Genomic DNA, 19,832 nt, shown 5'->3' with positions numbered 1-19,832 from the left:
ATTTTTTTTTTTCCTCCAATTCCCAATACAGAATTTTAAAAAGAAAACTTACCCTCTTTGAGAACTCATGGTTTCACTACATTATTAAAGGCATCAACACCGCATTGCATTTTGGAACTCACCTTTGCCATTTTACACAACAAAAAAGATCTGATATAAAAAAGTAATCAGAATTTGAAATAAGTTAATTTAAAACATCTACTAAGTATCCTCACAAACTTTTTTTCCCTCCTCATTCCAGTTTGTTGAGGTTTTTTGGGTTTTTTAGGAAGGGATGAGGCAAAGTGGGCAAATGAAGGAAAAAAGTTCTTGAAAACAGCCTTCTGGAAGCTCATAATTTTAAGTTAAACCCTTAATATCCTATTTCTAATGCTCAATAGGTTTTTAATTTGTTACTGAAAGTAGGTATTATTTGCCTAAAATCCCGGAATAATTTGACATAATAGAGTAACTTGGCTCGGCTTTTTCCTCAATACTTTTATGAATGACTACAAGGTTAAAAGGTATTTCATGTCACAGATAAATATTTAGCCAACAGTTCAACAGCAAGCTTGCAATGGTCATGTAATTTCCTGTGCTTGCCACTAGTTCCCATCCTTACAGCACCTCCCATTGTGCCAGCAGATGTTTGTATGACTAAGTGACAAACCAGATTAAGGAAATGACAGGAATGAAGACAAACGACCGACACCACCATTCTGAGGGTGAGTTTTTGTAGCCAGATGAGTTCGCGTATCCAGTTTACCACATGGACCCACAAAGTGCTGTGCTATCAGAGGGAGAGGCCGTGGCGAGACCAGAATGGATGCCCAGGAAGGGAAGGGGAACATAGCAGCTGCATAAGCAGGGCTGCTGAAATGCGAGCCCTGGCCTCCCCTTACACACACGCATCAGACTCCCCTGTATTCCCGTTACCCTGAATAGACAACCTTGCAATAAGCATACAGTCTTGGTATGAAAAGCTTACAGGAACACTATGCACATTCACTAGAGCATTTTTAGACTTTGATGAGTGATCTTCTGGCTATGGCTTTTGGAAGCTATCTTAAAAAAAAATAATCTTATTTCTGTATGTATATTTGCACCAAACTCATCAATCTTTAAAACCACACCTGCTGCTACCTCCACAGCTGTATAATGTCTATCAAAGTTCACAACCAAAGTGCAATCTCTTGAGATATTTGTGCTCAAATCTTGTCCAAGCTCATAGTTGTGAGACCACACTAACATATTGAATCAGGATGTTAAAAGACAAGAAACATTTTCACCTAAGAGAATCAACTACTGCAACCTGTACTTTCAGCTGCCTTTTTGCAAAAGAAAAGGAACAACAAGTCATTGGGATATATGAAATATGTTCCACTCTATTGTCCACAAGTAGTTTTATCTAACTTGGGATTAAAAACAGCACAAGAAGTGTCAGAGCTGCTCTGTACAGATACAGTTTAACTCATCCCAGATCAACAGCTGAATCACAAGATAAACACTACTGTACTATACTCAAAGCCAGGTTGAGTTTATCATATGATGGATTATTTAAACTACAGTAGGATTTTATTTTATTTTTTGCTACTGAAGATAGCACCTCTTGTCTCAGTGTTACAGAACATTTTCATTTGAAAAATGGGTCACTTCAAGAACTGTTTTGAACTGATTGTTTAAACAAAGCTTACAAACACAGATAAGATTCTTCTGCTGGAATGTCTTCTAATGTCTGCAACAAGGTTAACCATCCAAGAAGGAGCATATAGGATAGCAAAGAAATTTGTGAACAGAACAATGAAGAGTAAGAAAAACTGATTTAAAAGCACCAGAAGCTTTTCCAGTGGTTTAAACACCATGCAACCTTTGTTCTCTCCTTTGCTTTTCCCTCCTCTACTTTGCCCCGGAAGAACACAAATTACTTTGGGGAGCGCAGACATCTGTCAAGAATAACTGACTTGCAGATGATTCTGGTTGCTCAAACACATATGGATTAGTTGGCCATTTACGACACAAAGATAAGTCTTGATAATGATGCACATGGTAAGCTGGGTCTGTCAAAAGGCATTTTAAGAAAAATTGTAGCCATCATATATTACAAAAGAGCTTCTCCACTCTGGTTTAGTTCCAGACCCTAAATTTAGCCCATCACTTAAGCTGGCAAGGTTCCTTCCATTTGAAGATTTCACAGATATCCCAAGGTTGTTTTACTACCAAGGGTAGAGATAAAGAACAGGAAAACACACTAACTTCAAAAAGGTAGAATAGCCTATCCTGAAAAACAATTACTTTTTTAGTGAGCTTTAAAATATCTAAAATACATTTTTCTGGCAAAGGATACATATATGCAGTTTTTTCACTTAACCCGATAAAAGCCAGAGAACCAATATAACTAAATTAAGTAGCATTGTATCTCCATACGAGATACCCTGATTTTTCAATGTCTCTACCTACTGCACATTCAGAGCATATTCACCAAAGGTTTTTTGCTAATATAAACACAAGATTACGAACACCATATATAATAGTAATCATACAAGAAAGAATACTTAACACAGTATCTGTGGTCATCTCGCTTCAGACCATATCCCCTCTTAAGCCAGAGAAAGTGAGGTCTTTGCAATACATCTTAAAATGTTCTCCACATGCACACACTTTTATTTAGCACAGACAAAGCAATTAAAATCAATAATTCTCTGTAGTTGTACAATTTAGGTGTCCACATAAGTATATTTTAAGCATTCCCATACTGTCAGGTCACATACCTTAAAAAACATGAATCAGGACTTTGACTACTACAATAACAGTAAAAAAAAGAAAAATAGAAAAGAGTAATGCAAGATGAATCTTACAATCTGGATCCTATTTTCCATTAAACAACATTTCAAAATTCTATAAAATACTTGGGAGATTTTCAAAACTCAGCTAGCCAAGGCCCCAAGTAACCTGATCCAAATCTGAAGTCAGCCCTGCTTTGAGCAGAAGGTTGGATTAGATGACCTTCAGAGGTCCCTTTCAACCCATGTTAGTTTACAATCTTATAAAGGAAATGGAGAGTGGGAGCGTGTTTGTATACACAAACACACTTGCCCTCTTTCTTTCTAGATACCCTAGCAAGTCTATAGATAAAACTATGCTGAATACTGCATGTAAAGCAAGATTACAAATATCACAGAGTGGTAGACTGATACAGATATCTTAAATACTTAAGACTGATATCTTAAATACACATCAATTTTACATTTATACACAAGAAGTACAGAAGAAAGTACTGCTTTATGACCTAAGTGAGGTAGCAAAGATGTAAGTCTTCTCACACTTAGCAGCTCTATCTAATCTCGGAAGTGTCCAATTTATCTCTTGAATCCTCAGCTTCATGAAAACACAATCCTCACTACCCAGAGCTTTGACTCCTGTAGTGGTGAGGAATCTCTCTGGAATTATAAAGGGATGAAATATTAATTGCTTCTGCTGACACATAAGGAAAGAGGGGAAGCAGGCTTGTCCTGAGACAGGTAACCACTCAAACCACAAAAAACGTTCAGGTTCACCATTCCTCTCTAACCCACATTTCATTTACACATCTCAAACTGAAACTCCACTACTCCTACCTCCGGAATTCCTCCTTTGATGTGTTTTCCCTTCTGCCATCCACTGATCAGTTTTTTCAGCAGTGACTCATGAGAATGTGCTTAACCTGACACCTTGTTGAAACCCGTTCAGGGTGCCTTGATTCAGAAGCCCAAAAGACATGTCACTAACAACAGTCACAGGACATGAAAATTTCTTGAAAAAGTAATGACAAGTATCATCACACTTACAATAGTATTTCATACTATTAGATCTTTCTTACAGACAAATGATCATACCTTATAAAAGTTACATTTGAAATTCACTCCCTATTTTACCACAAGATGAAAAAGAGGAAAGAGAAGCAACTTGAACAACATGATCTACTAAGCCTGAAGAATTCAGAATGAAACCAGATTCCCGCATCCCTGTTACATTCTTAAATCACGTGTCTAGGTGCAGCATTCTGCTTCCTCCTGAACTTTTGACTGTATGATCAAGCCTCATAGACAGGCATTCAAAGAAGAGCTGAAGAATTAAACAGCCATTCCAAATGGTAAGAAAATAGGGCATTGAAACTCTATTATTTTCTAGAGTAACCTACTCCAGTCTGTCTCACCTCAGTTCTACCACCCGCTCCAAAGGGTGTCTGTGACTATCTACAAAACTACTTCACAAAGAAAGCTGCAAGAGCTGTTTTAAGTATTTTTTTCCTCATGTTTTGTAGTTTTTCTTACTACAAATCGCAATACAGAATGGACCACCTTTCCCACATAAAACATGAAGTTTTCATGTAATACTAAGTTCATTGAGCTAAAAGCACAATCATAATTATGGTGATTTTAGAAAATTACTTCTTGTAAAGGCAAAATAATGGAATACGAAGTTAATAGTATGAAAACTGGTGCATTGTAACTTAAGTTCTTTAGCTAATGGCTTGAAATTCAAGTTCCAACACAGAACCTGGCTTTATTTGGATGGAAGTTTCCCAGTTTACATACTTAAATACTCACATTCCAAAAGATTTGATAGATCCACAGTTCTAAGGAAACCAACCGGGACAGTAAAGCCACATTACGAACACAAAACAAAACAATTCTGTGTTTTTACAGCCACTGTTTGCCTTTCACTATAAACCCATATAGAAAATTTTCTTTTTCACATTACTTAGGTCAGAAACATATACTCGGTATTGCCAAGAACCTGACTATTTTGCTTAGAGTAATTCTTCTATGTGTATATTCTTAACGTACCATTGGAACAACAGTGTAAACAATTTTTATAGATTTAGTTCTGACATTTGAACATATTCAAGTTCATCAATTCCCATAGACCCATAGGTGCACAAGAACTTACTCAGCTGTTTTGACAAAAGCCTAACCATTGCTCTTGTCATATTCTTGGCAGAAGTAAGAACGTTTCAGAATCATCATCATTCAGTATTCTGCAAAATTTACTGGAAAATACTAATGCAAATATTCTGCTCTACAGAAGTCAGATATTCAAAAGCGTATGTTGATGTAACAACGCAAAATATATCATCCATGCATATTATGACATTACAAAAGGAAATTTTTAAAAGTCTACTTTTCTCTTGACTCTTCTTCTGCATGAAGTGCTAGTCTAATGGGAGGTTTTGGGGGCAACACATTAGTATGGGCTGACTCGTACTATATTCAAGTACTATGCACCAGAATAATCATTCTACCAGTAATTTTATGTAGTGAGTGCACCTCAACACATCATGCATTTGCAGTATCAGTTTACTTCTACAATAATAAGTCGTTAATATAAATATTTTCGGTGTGCACTTATAAAGGCACAACAACTAGGCTGAACTGGCTGACAAGAAGGTGCTCAAATGCCACAGAAGGGCAGAGCTCCTTACTGAAATAAGCTACTGCAGTTGCAGATTCTTCTGCTGATCTTGTAGACTTTGGAGGAAAGCATAACTGATTATACTGAAGGCCGAGTCCTCTTCCCTTTTCACTGTGAGGACATTGACAATAAAAAAAAAAAAATCTTAGTGAGGTGTCTTTCAGTGCTCTCAGAACTAGTTCACTAGTCATACTTTTTCTGTGAGCCAAACTGAGTCATTTACATGAATGACTGCTTGGTAGTCAAAGAAAAATTTGAAAGGTACAGAGCAGAGAGAACAGAAAGACATGGGAAGTGGCATTTTCATTTTGAGAAAGCTTCAACAAATCATCTTTTCCGATTTAAAAAAAAAAAAGCTATCTGTGCAACATTTGGCAAAAGATATATTGTTAATAAGGCAACGTTGAATTTTTACACTTCAAAAGCAACAAGAGAATATTTAAGAGCAGCAATTTCTTGTAGCAGGTGAAGTAGCTCATTAAAAAAAACTGAATTTGAGTGTAATGACCTAATTAGGGGAATTTCTCCACAGACAGAGGCTGTTCTGACATAAGTTGATGGGAAAACCCAGCTGGCTTGAATACTGCAAGATCAAGACCTAAATGCTTATGAAAGTGTGTGGTTCAAGAAAAAAAAAAAAAAAAATCAGAAGACCGGGAGTTTCTGTCCTTCTGACAAACATATATTGAATACAATCATACTAATTTCACAGTTTCTCAGTTAAAAACTTTCCAGGATTATTCATACTTAGTAACTACAAAACAAATTCAGAACTGCCAACACTATTCTGTTGAACTTCAGTTACTGAAAGTACTCCACACATTTCATCTTTGTTAGAGAAGAAAATAATTGAGGCATCATGTAAGAGCTTTTGTAGTATCAAAAGCCAAAGCAAGAGATCAAATTATCCAATAACGAAACATATTTAGATTAACAACACAGTATTTGTCTTGATTACTCATTTTTTAGAAGGCACTAACATAACATACTATATAGTCCTGTATTGTTACCCATCATTTTCAAGTGCATCAGTAAACTGCAAGAATACCTTCCAATATGTGGGATATGTTAAATTTGTTCCCTAAGAAAAAGCATGCCAAGAAACACATTCAGCATGGAAGCATGCTTGATGCTGCAACTGGTACTAGAACGTTGTTTCTATTTTAACCCTTTAATAAAATGTGAGGAACTTTTTCATTAACAACCTACAGGAAGTTAACAAATTCTGAATAAGCTTGAGCAATACCTATTAGCATTTTGGCTTGTTGTTTCTTGTCACCCTTCAGAGAACTACAGACAGACTCTCACAGTGAAATAATCCACTCCATACACTTTATTAATGTTAACATAACACAATAAAATTTTAGGTAATTAAGTTTAATGTGCTGTTCAACAAGTAACATGGAATTTCATACTACAACTTACAGTAATTCTTTATAGTTCACAATACCCTCACAGCAAAATCAAAATGGACCAAAAACTGCCCCAGCATTGTTATGCAAGAGCTTGATTTTCTTCTTGCTGGTCACCCTGAAAAGTAACACAATGATAACAGTTACAATATGACATTCAAATATCTAAATATGAAATATGTTTGCATTGTTTCACAAAGTATGTCTAGCTAAGTACGTTCCCCTAATATAATCTTCTAACTTTGAAATAATGGAAAATATTACAAAAATTCCATTTGTGCTTTTGTATGCGCAATACATATAATCAGACCGACATCTTACATTTTTATGATGTATACACATAGGTTTCACTATAGTGAAATACAGATCAACATTTAGCATTACAATAAAGTAAATTATTTAATTGTCTTAGACTAACCACTCAATCTTCATTTTCTGTAAGGACAAGCAGTGTTACACATTCACTTTCAAGTTACATCAGTGAAATAACCACAGATTGTGGTTTGTTGGGGGTGGTGAGGTGTTTTTTTGTTTTGGGGGAATTTTTTTTTTGGTTTTTTTTTTAATTAAAAACAAACTGTGAACACTAAAGACCAAACCCAGTACATGCAGAATCTTTTAGTTCAATTAAGAATTATTATTTTATACTTTGGCCAGACTTAGAGAGTCTGAATGCAGACTAGTCAAAACAAAACATCAAAAATCAATTAGTTGGTAGAGCACAGGAAGCTGTCCTACTAAGCAGGTTATCACTTTTTTTCTTTTAAATGTAATTTAAATTTTACTTTCCTTCTTGCTAAGAAACTCCTCAGCTGTTCACACTGGTGTCATGGTAAGTCTTCAGCATTAACAGCTTGCTGGACTTTTCCTCAAGATTGTTTATTTTCTCTCCACGTTATGGAATTACACCTTACAACTGCCTCGTCTGGGCAGTAATCATACAACTTTTCAGACAACAGATTGCTTAAGAGAAGTTCTGCAATACAGACTCTTGCAAGATTCCATGATTGTAAGAAAAGCTATATAGCAAAAATTGTTATAAAAGGAGTTGCTGCTACCATTTTAGGAGAGACAGGAACTGAAGCTGAAGCCTACCTTCAAAGTTGGGGCTTCCCAACTAATCATTTACTACTGACTGACACCAACTCATCCTACAGGTTTCAGTCTTCCTCACCAAACTGCTGTGACACTTTTGAGTATTTATTCTGTATTTGTATTCCGTTTCATTTCTTAGTGAATTCAAGACACAAACAGATACATTCCATAATCAAATCCCAGGAAAGCCAGTTTTATCATGAGAATCTGTCTCATTAATAAAGGTACAGGTAAAGGAGTTTTTTAATCTCTATCACTCAAATACTGCAGAAGTAAAAGAATCCCAAACTCCCCAAAGCTTCCTCAAAAACCCCTATTCAACTACTTTGACTCATCATTCTTCAATCTTAATGTCCGAGTAAATAACAAACATTAAAGAAAAAACAATACATTGTTTATTATCTGCTTTGACAGTTTTGTACTTGTTACATGTAAACCAGAAAAATAATTTTAATCTAGCTTGGTTAGTATTCTAAATGTTAAAGTTGGAAGTCAATAACAGAAGAAGCATTAGAGAGGAACCGAATGTATTTAGAATCCTAACTGGACATGGTTCAGCAACACTTCCCTTTGGCTATGCCCTGCTAATAATACTTTAAATCAGATTTCCGTACGTTCTTTTCTTCCTGCGTTAATTCAACATTCCAACTCTTCACAATAGCCAGAACTCAAAAAACCATACCATTTCACCTGGCAAGAATCTTGAAATCCCTGCTACTTGGCTGCCTCGCTGTTTCCCATCAACTTGATTCTCTACAATAGTAGCAATCTCTGAAAGCTATCACCATCAGGCAAGACTCCAAAAACAAGACAGAAACCAAATATTAAAGCCACTGATGAAGCAGGTGAGTTTAGGTGTTGTTGCTCCATTATCTTTGATATTTCCAGGTCCTTAACAGTTACTGTTTAGCCAACCTACAACTACACTAGGTAGTAAAAGGCCTAGAATACAACAGCTGCTCCATGACTGTAAATTCAGAATTTGTTAATAAAGCACGTTCAGCAAGACTTTGTTCTTTTCCTGGCCCTTATATAGCAGCATAGAATGAAAAGACATACTCCATAAGGCCCAAAACAATAACAGCAACAGGAAAACATGACACCCAAATGCCTGGAAAGCAGGAAATACCTGCCTTCATCTCCACCCTTCAATAGGAAGTGCAGTACCACACCTTTAAAAACAAGAAAAAGAAAGTATACATTAACATAACCACTGTTCCTTTCCGAAGGGAAACCACTATTTTCTACAACAATTTAGAATGTTGCCCGCCCATCTAAAAACACCAAGTTAGTAATTGAGTTTAGTCTCACTTTTAAGACACAAGTTCAGCTACCAACATGACTCTGGACAAATCACTTGACTGCTGTATGGGTATCCCACAGCTAATGAGAATCCCTCAATAACACCATCAATCTACCTCACTGCTATACTGTGAATGAAAAATCAACCCAAAAGCATTACCAGTGATGTGGTGTTCCGCCACTGAAACACAAAACAGTTATTTTCCTCATAGAGAGGCTATACAACTACTCCTGGTAGGTAAACATTCCCTAGAATAACATAGTATGCCCTAGGACATCTGTCCCATAAAACTCTTTATTTTTAAATCTCTTTATTCTTAGACAGCTGTAATGTCTTAGCTTTATACAATTACCACTGCATACATGCCTGATCATTTGTCCAGCATTTTACATACTTGGTATGATTTAGCATCTTCACCTAGATATCATAAGACTGTAACAAAGCATCATTTACCTTACCTTTTAGGGTAATAGAAGGTTTTTCTCATACCAAACAACTTTTCACAATATTTCTCACATGTCAGAAGGCTGAAATAAGCAATCAATTAAGAACAAACCCTCTGTCTCACCTGTATCAAATCAGTCCCAGGAATTCAATTATTGCTGCACTCCAAACTAAAATTATATTGCCAGAGAAAAATGCTATTTTGAAGAATGTACTTGAATTTGTCAGCTTCATCAGCACTGGTATTTATTTTCTCCTGACCTAGCTTCCAAGACTTCTTCTGTGCCATAGAATTGCTTTCAGAACCCCAACTTGTTCACCTACTAAAATCAAAAGTAAGAAGAATTAGGAAAGTCACAAGCAAAACCACAGTGGAAAACGAGAATCAGACAAACATGCTACATGCATTACATACTTCACCATATTAGCGAGGGGTTTGGACACACCATGCAATGCCAATGTAATGTCCTAGGTTCTCAGTGTCCCCCTGCACACATTAAAAGATACATTTTTTTAAAGGTCAGATAACTAAGACATGGATGAAATTACAATTATTCAGTAACACTGTTGTGGATAATTGAAACCTAAATAAAGAGTAATGGACAAGCATACCTATTTGAGGCTCCTCTGATCTCAACTGTGAATGCCTCAGTTACTGATGACACTGCAGTAAAAGAAATCAGCAGTCGACTGATGGTGCGGTTGCCTCGCTGAGCACGGCACTATTTTTAGATAGGTTAACATGTCACTTTGTATGTAATATCACTCAGTCAACAATGAAACATTTTTCTTTCGAGAAAGGTTAAAGCACATACAATTGCACTTGCCTGGAGACTGTACTACTGTAAAAATCTAACTGCTTATTAAAGTGACTAGGATACATATAAAGTACTAGTTATTTTCTTGTTCCACTGAGGAATCTTCTATACAATTAAGGCAGGCAGTCACTGAACAAGCAGGTTTGCTGCGTATACTCTAAGAGTCTTACAAGTTTTCCAACATCTCTCTCAGATTCTTGCCTCGGGACTGGACCAACCATTATGGACCAAGCTGGTTTTAGATAACAACTCAGAGCATGAATGACATGAGTTTCTAATAATAAAATTAAACGTGATAATAAAATCAATGCAAAATATTTTCAAATGCAAAACATGCAAAAAAACATATTATCACTAACGTGTCATCTGTCTCTGCTGACAAGCAGTCACATGGCATCTCTCTCTCTTCTTTCACAGTTACAATTCTCACATCTCCAAGGTCAGAACAAACGGATTCTTTAGACAACTGGTCATCATTGTCATACCTGCAAAAACAACCCACATTGTTAATGGAAACATTTCTTCTGCAAAAAAGTTTTGCTTCTATTTCATCTAGACTAGTATTATGTGCTCAACAATACAAACAACAAAACAAATACATAAGCTGTTCCACAAAGGATATCCAAAAATCTTCCATTTTAACAAAATTAGCTGTGTACTTTCCTCTTTCTTATATAACTTCTGCCCCACTTTTTTTTAAATGTCAGCTACAGTCTTTCAAGTATTATAAAAAAAAAAAATTCACCCGCCCTTCACATATAAAGAGAGTACGCTACTAACGTTCCATCAGCTGCTATTAAAGAAGTGCTGCCTGACAATGCTCTCTCTTCTTTCACAGTAATTCTTCTCACACCTTCAGGGAGGGAACAGACTGGAGCTTTTGACAATGGGTCATAGCTGTCATACCTAGAAAGAAAATACACAGCTGGTATTAATGCCAAGAATTATTTACTTGGTATTAGTAAACAGAGGAGTACTGTGATGTCTACTCACAAGTCCAGTAAAAACCCTGCAACTTCTGCGTCATTTCTGAAATCCAACTTCTCCTTAAGTGTCAACCATCGGTCAATATGACTTCCCACATAAATCCTTGTTTTCCCTCTCCTTCTATCAAGACTTTGCTTCCTCTTCTTCTTTTCCAGAAAAGACAACACAGGGGGCCTTCCACATCTCTTTGCTGGCAGTGACATTGTAAGCCTAGAAATAAAGAAAGGACTATTTAGTGAGACGTAGCTCAGAGCAACAGATTATATACCTCGGTGTTCTGAATCATCACAGCAGACACTGACTGCCAAACACCGTAAGCCTTTTACTCCTACGGAGTTAAGAACCTAAACCGCTATAAACGAAAGCGGCTCACGGCAGACGCGGCACCCGCCGCTCCGCCGACCGAGGAGGTGAGAGCCCCCCCGCCCCCCGCCCCGTCTCTCGAGGAGGCGGCGGCTGGCAACGCGGCCGTTTCCAGTCAGGCCACGGCGACGGGCCCCGGGACGGCCCCGCCTCACGCCGCCCGTGAGAGGAACACCCCCTCCCCTCCCCTCCCCTCCCCTCCCCGCCGCGTCCCGAGCCTCCGGCCCGCCCCGGCAGCGCCCCGCCGCCCCCCGGGAAGGCGCTGGGCTCACTCACCCGCCGCGCCAGCGCCCCGCCACACCGGCAGGGACGAAGATAAACACGGGGCACGTGACCGGCGCGCGCTCATGACGCGCGGCTGACGTCACGGCAGCCCCTCCTCCGCTCCTGCCGCGCCTTCCCCGGGCTCGCTGCCTCCTCCCGTCGGAGGCTGGCGGCCGCTTCCCCGGGCGGAAGGCGGGACTCGGGGCGACGCGGCTCCGGCCGCATCCTGCGCGGCGCGTCCGCCCCCAGCTGACGGCGACGGCGGAGAGCTCACGGGGTTCATCGGCACGGCCGGCCGCCGGCGGGCTTTGCCCGCGGCTGCCTCCCGGTGAACTTGCCCCGCCGGCTTCGCGGCAGGAGCGGCGGCTTTGTCCCGCGCCAGAAGAGGCCTCGCTTAGCGTTCCTTCTCTGCGCCTGCGACAAGGCTTGTGTCAGTCAGCAAGGCTTGTTTGCAAAGGTCGAGTACCAGTTCTAAGGAAACTGGTTAAAAGCCTTTTTTAAAATGTTACAACGTCCAATTAATTAGGATCGCATCTGCTGAAAGAACGTTTAGGGATACCGAAGTAAAAACCGGTACCTGCAAGTTACTGAAGCCGAGAGGAGGCAGGTAACGCAATACATTTTTGAATATGCATTTAATAGCAAACTTCAGTGAATGTGTTACAAACAATAAAGAACACACTCTTTTGCCAAGAAACAATTCCCAGTAGGAATTGCAAAAATACCTGTTTACCTTCTGAAAGGCCAGATTCAGAGACAAAACTAGAATTTTCCTCTGAAGAGCAGAAAATGTTTGAAATTCGACTTACCTGTTGAAAGGGAAATATTGAATCAGTGGCATAAGGAAAAAGAAAATGCAACATAAATTTGGAATCCGTGTTGTCACAATGTACCGTAACGACAACACTGTACACGGCATGCATTCTACCAGCTTCTTGGCACCTCCACACACTTATGCTTACATATGCTGCATTTTTAAATAAATGACTAAAAAGACAGACCAAGTTAGCTAGCAATATTTACGGATAATTTTCTCTAAAGAACGAGAGGGACAATCAGTTTGGCAGATTCACAGTAACAAGTTAGCTTAAAAACTAATAAATGACTGAAGGCTTATAGAAACTTTTATTTGCATCTGCTGAATAACCGAAACAAAATCTTTTGTTTGGTTTTTGTCCAACATCTACATAACTTGAAAATAAAGAACTGAAGAAAAAAAAGCCATCATGTCCTGAAATATATTTCACTATCTTTTATCATTTACAACAACAGTATGCGACCATATTTTCATGACACATTTTAGTGTGTGAGTTAATAGAGAAGTAATAAGGTTTAAAAGAATTATCATAGCATAGTTATAGGTTCTCTCAAAATAGCACAAATTCTCAGTGATACATGTATGTAAAGATAATCCCTTGTATTTTACCCTTTTCATTTAAATATGAGATAATTCCTGTAAAACACATACCTGGTGATACTGTTTCCAAGTAAACAGGAGTATTTAAGAGGCTTTTCATACTTATTTCTTCTGATTACCTTCACAAATGTAGGTATTGTCTGTGTAAATAGATTCACATTCCAAATAATGGAACTGTGTTAACCACTAAAAGCTGTTGCGTGCTTCTAAGTTCCTGTTTATCTTGAAATCACAAAGCTGCTGGGAGAAGCAAGGGGGCAGTAACAACATTTATTTCTACAAAGTAATTCTGAAATAAAAGCAAATACACAGCGACTCACCTTTTATGCTAAGTCAGTAAGTTAACCAAACTCCTGCTGCTATGCATGCTAGTAAAGTTAAAAATAGCATTTAAAAATAAAGGTGTGTGTCTGTGTTCTCAATAATGAATTAATACATAAGAAAAAAAGCAAAGCTTTTAAGTTACTGTATCTTGCTGTATTTGTGGTTTTTTTTCTGTTCCTCTCATTAAGGAGGTCTGCTAGCCAGTATTAATTTTTCCTGCTTCAGCTGATTCTGGCTGTGTGACAGACACAGCAAGGGAATGCTTTTAATCCCACCAATATTTATATTAATGTTGATTTTACTACTTGGATGTGCATGTCAGTAAGGTTAATATTTTGCCCCTGAACTGTTTCGTGGAAGTCCTTTAATAAACATGCATTCCCAGTACAATGAAGCGTAGGTTATAAAGCAGCAGCAGCTGCCACTTAGGAATAAAATTTCAAAGCCAATACTCTAGGCTCAGCAAAGGTTAAGGTTCATTTTCCTCCACAGCAATGCAAAGAAATGTAACTGAGGGCACCAGGTGCAGCACACTGCCTCCTCCTGAACTGCAACTGCAGCCATGAAGGAAAGAACTTCAGAGGTTTATATAGTTCATAGCAGTCTCTCTACTACATTTCTTCAACTTGCTCTCTCCTTTTACCATCAACTTTTCGCTGAAAATCCTGCCTATATTATCACCTTTCTGCTGATAAATATTTTACTATGCTTCATTAGTTTCCAGAGCAAACATCTTATCTTTGAGCTCCTGCATATTTAGCTTCCAAATGTAAGCATAGCAATAATATCCCTTACAAACTTACAAAGCCTACTGCCTCCTAATGCATGTAATTTTCAATATAAAATGCCTCATGTTGCTACAAGAGCAATCAGTAAACCCAGTAATATGTTTAAATACCCTGTTTATTTAATGTTTTATATATATTTGTGAGATGGCATTGAGAAACTGCTCCCTGGAAATGCTAATGCAAACTTCTTCATATAGTAATTTATCTGTGTAATAGAATAAAAACCATGCAGAGACCAAGTTTATCTAGCCAAATAGCCTGTTTCCAGAATGCATGGGGATGCTTGATCCTTTATCTGGTATATTCTCCCTGTTTCTGGTTATCAGTGATTTAAGGACTTTGAATGAAGACAAGAGGGTGAATCCAAACTATTACATTAAGCAGGGCTGCGAAGACCTATACTCCATGAACTGAATGCCTTTTAGACCCCACAATATTTTGGGCTTCAATAATATCCTACTGCAATGATTCTTCACTTTGCTTTTTGAGCCATTTGTTACAAAAGTGTTATTCCTAGGCAAAAAGTGATTTATGACACTAGCACAAAGTCATGTATTTCCATGTTCCAGTGCAATGCTGATACCCCATTAAAAAATACAGCGCACCAGTGATATTAATTAGCCCCCTCCCAAAGACCAACTCTCTCATCATCAATAGCTTTAACCAGTCTGTTTCGCTTCTAACCTGAAACAGAATCAATGGCAACTATTTAAAAAAGAGAACTAAGAATAAAGTTAAAATCCTTAATGTTTTCAGAACAACCCAACTATTAAGACCAGTATACAAAAGATAGATTAACACAAAGGTTAAAGGTGTAGACTTTCAGAAAGCATGCTCATTTTCAAAACTGAGTTCCCAGTCATTTGGGCCTTCATGACACAGAACAGGAACTAATATATTCTAAGACATTTTAAGAAAAATCAGCTGTACAGAAGTCTAGCAAGACCTGCATTCTCATTGCATCTCGATCCATGTAAACTAAGTAATACAAAAGTAGAATTTGTTACATTTATTGATCACTGCTGAGGATGATTCATCACATTTAAATTCTTTCACATGAGCTTCATATCTTCAGTCTTTCATCTAAGTTACCATCATATCTGCAAAGAATTAATTATAATTTTTTATATTAAAAAGCAACTAAATTATGCTGTGTAGTACCTAACATGCAATAAAAACTTCCATGCAGAAAACATGAAGTAAAAAAAAAAGTTGAAAGGAACAGTCAAATAAGCAGACTAATCAAACCAATAAGCTGGCACATTTTCACTAGAGAAAACCATAATCTCCAACTATATATTTGTTTCATGTTTCCTATTTTTACCTTCTCCACCTCACCATCTGCTTCTGTTCTGCTTTTTCTTCCAAAAAGCATCCACCTCATTTAGCTTCTTCGCTCACCCCATCACAGAATTCAGAATGAAGAGAAACAAAATTCCCAACGTTAAGTCAAAAAAGGACTACCTATTCATAAAAGGCCTTCTAAAAGTAACCCTGGGTTTTCTTACAATAATTTTAGATCTTTAAGAGAAGCATATTGATTCAATGCTTTGCTACACACATCCTCTAAACAAAGGAAGTTGAGGGTTTTAGTCACCAGTACCTTTGGATTGTACCTCTGCCTTCAGTGCTGCCATTTTTGCCAAATCTTCCCCTGTTCTTTTGGTAGCCACTACTGAATCCCACAAGAGTGGGATACTGTAGCATGGAGAAAGATGGTGAAGTACAGAACACTCAAGAATTCCAGCTACTTTCAGTATTCAGCAAGAGAAACAACTATTCCTTCCATGATGGAATCCACCTAAGCAATGCTTAAATGAATTCTTGTTTCTCTAGGAAAACTCAGAATACAAGAGCTCCTTAGGAGTTAGCAACACCTGCAGCACAACTCCTTGAGGGTCCCCATCCTCCCCATGAGGCTGCAGCTGACAAGCATTACTGATCCAGCAACACGGAAGGCTCTGAGGCAGCTCTGGTCATGAGGACTGGAAACTAACTGTGAGAGCCCTGGCTCAGGGGCAATCTGGGCCCGACGAATCCTTAAAGTCAGGACAAGCATCATCGGTTCATGACTCTGCAAGCAGTTAAAGTACACTTTTTGTGCTGTTTTTTTAACAGTTCTAACTAAATGTAAAAGCACTATTTACTGCACCAACACAATACATCCACATGTTTTAATACTGACATACCACTAGTTTGATGGAGTAGAATCCCACTTCTGTCAAAACATGAGCAGATACTACTTAGTTAACTCTGCTGGTAACATTTAGCTGGAAATCTACCCCAAGTGTCACTGAACGACCACTTCTGGTGAAAAATTTAAGACAGCAAGACCATTTGTTTTGCTTAAGAAAACCCGCATGCAAATAAAAACATTCTGGGGAGAAAATCCTCACAAGGACACTCAGCGGGGCCTGAGGAGGCCGCAGCTCCGCCGGTGGAGCTCCCCCAAACCCCACAGGGCGGCAGCCTCGCACCGACAACCCGCTCTCCACGGCCCCCGCCGACACGCCGACGGAGCGGTAAGGAGAGCCCTGGGCCGGCTCCTAGGGACGGGACGGCGGCAGGACCCGCCTCCCGCGCTCAGGGGGAAAGGCCCCCCCCACCACGTGACCCGGGAGCAGGCGTAACGCTGATGATGCCACAAAGCCGCTCCCCCCGCCCCCAACGGCCGCCTGAGGCGGGAGGCGCCGTTCGCCTGACAGGACTGAGGCGGCGGCGAACGGCGCGGGGATCGCGCTTCTCGGGACGGGCCCTGCCCCCGCCGAGGCTGTGCCGCTGGGACTGCGGGCGCTCCCTCAGGGGGGGAGACTTCTCCGTGCTCGACGGGCACCGGTGTCCGTCCCCGAAACGGATCTCCCCAACAGGGCTCCTCGCTCCAAGGGGAGCAGGGTCGGAGGGGGAACGGCAGAGATGCCGCAGCGGACAGGGCAGAAATGACTGACGTGAATTTTGCAGGTGTTATTTAAGAAATACACCGATTTGCCCAGATCATTCAACAGTAGGGTTGCATGTTCCTACTCTGTGTCCGAGTTCACTCAATGAGGCAGACAGGAAGAGGCCTTCAATTATTTACAAAAAGTATTATGAGAAATAAAGTGGAGCATGTATGCAAAGTTGATGTGGAGAGTGACACAGTTTTTCTCACTGACAGCATGAGCAGAGTCAAAACTGAACCCAGCAATGGACTGTAATGATAGAAGGAGTGGGAAATGGAAAATGCTCTTCATTTAAATGTGTGACATGCAATGACCCGGAGGGCCTTTTCAGTGCCAGAACCGACACTATACCATGCCCAGAGGAAACAAGTGATAATGAGGAGAGCAGATGAAACGTGGGAAACACTGACCAGCAGCAATGCTATAATTTGAATCCTGAGGCAAGCCCCTGGAGGGCCAAAAAGCTCATAACAGACTTTTGTTTTGTGAGTCATTTCACTGCAGCAACCATAGTAAATTTGGTAAGTGGTATTACAGTCAGTACATGTGCTAAAGAAAACTTCTGGACCCAGCTTCTCTGTATAACCCTGAGCCTCTGGATCTCAGCTTGAGGAGAACAAGCCCCATGCAGCGCAGGGAGGAGTTTGAGCCAGGTAAGACGTCCTCACAGGGGCACTCAGACCTCAGTTCCCATCCTTGTGCCAGCAAGGTCAGTGGGCACCGTCACAAGGCAGAAGTATGAAAGAAATAAACCGCTAAGGGGAGGCAGTCCCTATAATTCTGGGCGTGTCTGCAGGGGTCCCAGGGCCTGGCTGAGTGCCTGGGGGGGGTTACTAGGGCTGGAGTGGTGTGGAAAAAATATGGAACGCTTCACGAATTTGCGTGTCATCCTTGCGCAGGGGCCATGCTAATCTTCTCTGTATCGTTCCAATTTTAGTATATGTGCTGCCGAAGCGAGCACAATGTTCCCGTTTGCTCCTTGTCTATTTCTAGCTCCGAGATTTCGACTCCGTAAGGACAGGGTGAGGGCTCGTGACAGGAAGACAGACGCTGCCCGTTTGAGCAGACTGCGCACAGTATTTTCCGCCGTGACGCCGAGCCGGGGCTCTGCGGGGGGCGGCAGGCGGGAGGGCAAAGCGCGCGGCAGACACGGCTGCTGTATGCAAATACGCGCAAAGCACTCTGGGGGTGTGGTGCTCCAGAGGCCTCGTCACGGGTTCGTGTCTTAAAAATAGTTTTCGGAGGACTTTAAGGGCAGCAGTATTCAGTTTTTCGCAGTTAGTAATATTACTATTTTCTGTGGTAACATACCGGTAGTTTTTACTTAAATTAGTTTAATACCAATTGTCCGTGGGAATATACTGGTAATTGAAATAATCTGTTGTTATTTCAAGTATCTTTCAAGCACGCAGGAGCCACAATAGGGGATCCCTTACTTGTAGGGAACGCTGAGAGAGAGCACGTTCTTACCCGGTTCCCTCTGGGCGGGAGGGCGCGGCGGCAGTGCGGGAGGGACCGGCGCCGTGCCCGCGGGGAGGAGGCGGGGTGGGCAGGTCCTTCTAAGCCCGGGCGGGGACAGCAGTTGGCGGCAGGAGCAGAGTGGCGCAGCGGAAGCGTGCTGGGCCCATAACCCAGAGGTCGATGGATCGAAACCATCCTCTGCTAGCTTAGTTTTATTTTCCGCGGCTCACTGGCGGGCCCGGGGCGCAGCCACCGACGTCTGTGTCTTCACTGTTTCTTTATGGGTGTGGTCTTGGTTGGCGTTGCGAGTACAGTTATTTTTCCTAAACCATCTTGACAACATGTAGTGTAGTGGGTGCAGGTAAAGGAAGTACAGAATACACTGCGATGTGATGCCTACAAACTTTTCTTCTAGTAGGATTTGAGGATTTCATAGAATAGTTTGGATTGGAATGGACTGTTAACGGTCATCTAGTCCCAACCCCCTTCAGTGAGGGAAGGGACATCTTCAACTAGATCAGGTTGCTCAGAGCCCCATCCAACCTGACCTTGAATGTTTCCAGGGATGGAGCATCTACCACCTCTCTGGGCAACCTGTGCCAGTGTCTCACCACCCCCAGCATAACAAATTTCTTCCTTATATCTAGTCTCAATCTACCCTCTTTTAGTGTTAAACCATAACCCCTTGACCTATCGCTACAGACCCTACTAAAAAGTCTGTCCCCTTTCAGTACTGAAAGGCCACAAGAAGGTCTCCCCAGTGCCTTCTCTTCTCCAGGCTGAACAA

The 19,832-nt window shown here is 40.3% G+C and overlaps 2 non-coding genes across 2 annotated transcripts; one reads left to right on the top strand and one right to left on the bottom strand.

Moving 5' to 3' along the window:
• Nucleotides 1-18,438: 18,438 nt before the first annotated feature.
• On the bottom strand, nucleotides 18,439-18,545 carry LOC128151580 (U6 spliceosomal RNA). The gene has a single exon (XR_008238434.1). It is a non-coding gene; the product is annotated as a U6 spliceosomal RNA (small nuclear RNA).
• Nucleotides 18,546-19,177: 632 nt separating this feature from the next.
• Nucleotides 19,178-19,249, top strand: TRNAM-CAU (transfer RNA methionine (anticodon CAU)). Its single transcript has one exon. It is a non-coding gene; the product is annotated as a tRNA-Met (tRNA).
• Nucleotides 19,250-19,832: the final 583 nt, after the last annotated feature.

This window comes from Harpia harpyja, chromosome 14, assembly GCF_026419915.1.
Source record: "Harpia harpyja isolate bHarHar1 chromosome 14, bHarHar1 primary haplotype, whole genome shotgun sequence".
Lineage (NCBI taxonomy): Eukaryota > Metazoa > Chordata > Aves > Accipitriformes > Accipitridae > Harpia > Harpia harpyja.
The sequence above is the reverse complement of the archived record's forward strand: the minus strand, read 5'-3'. Positions and strand labels throughout refer to the sequence as shown.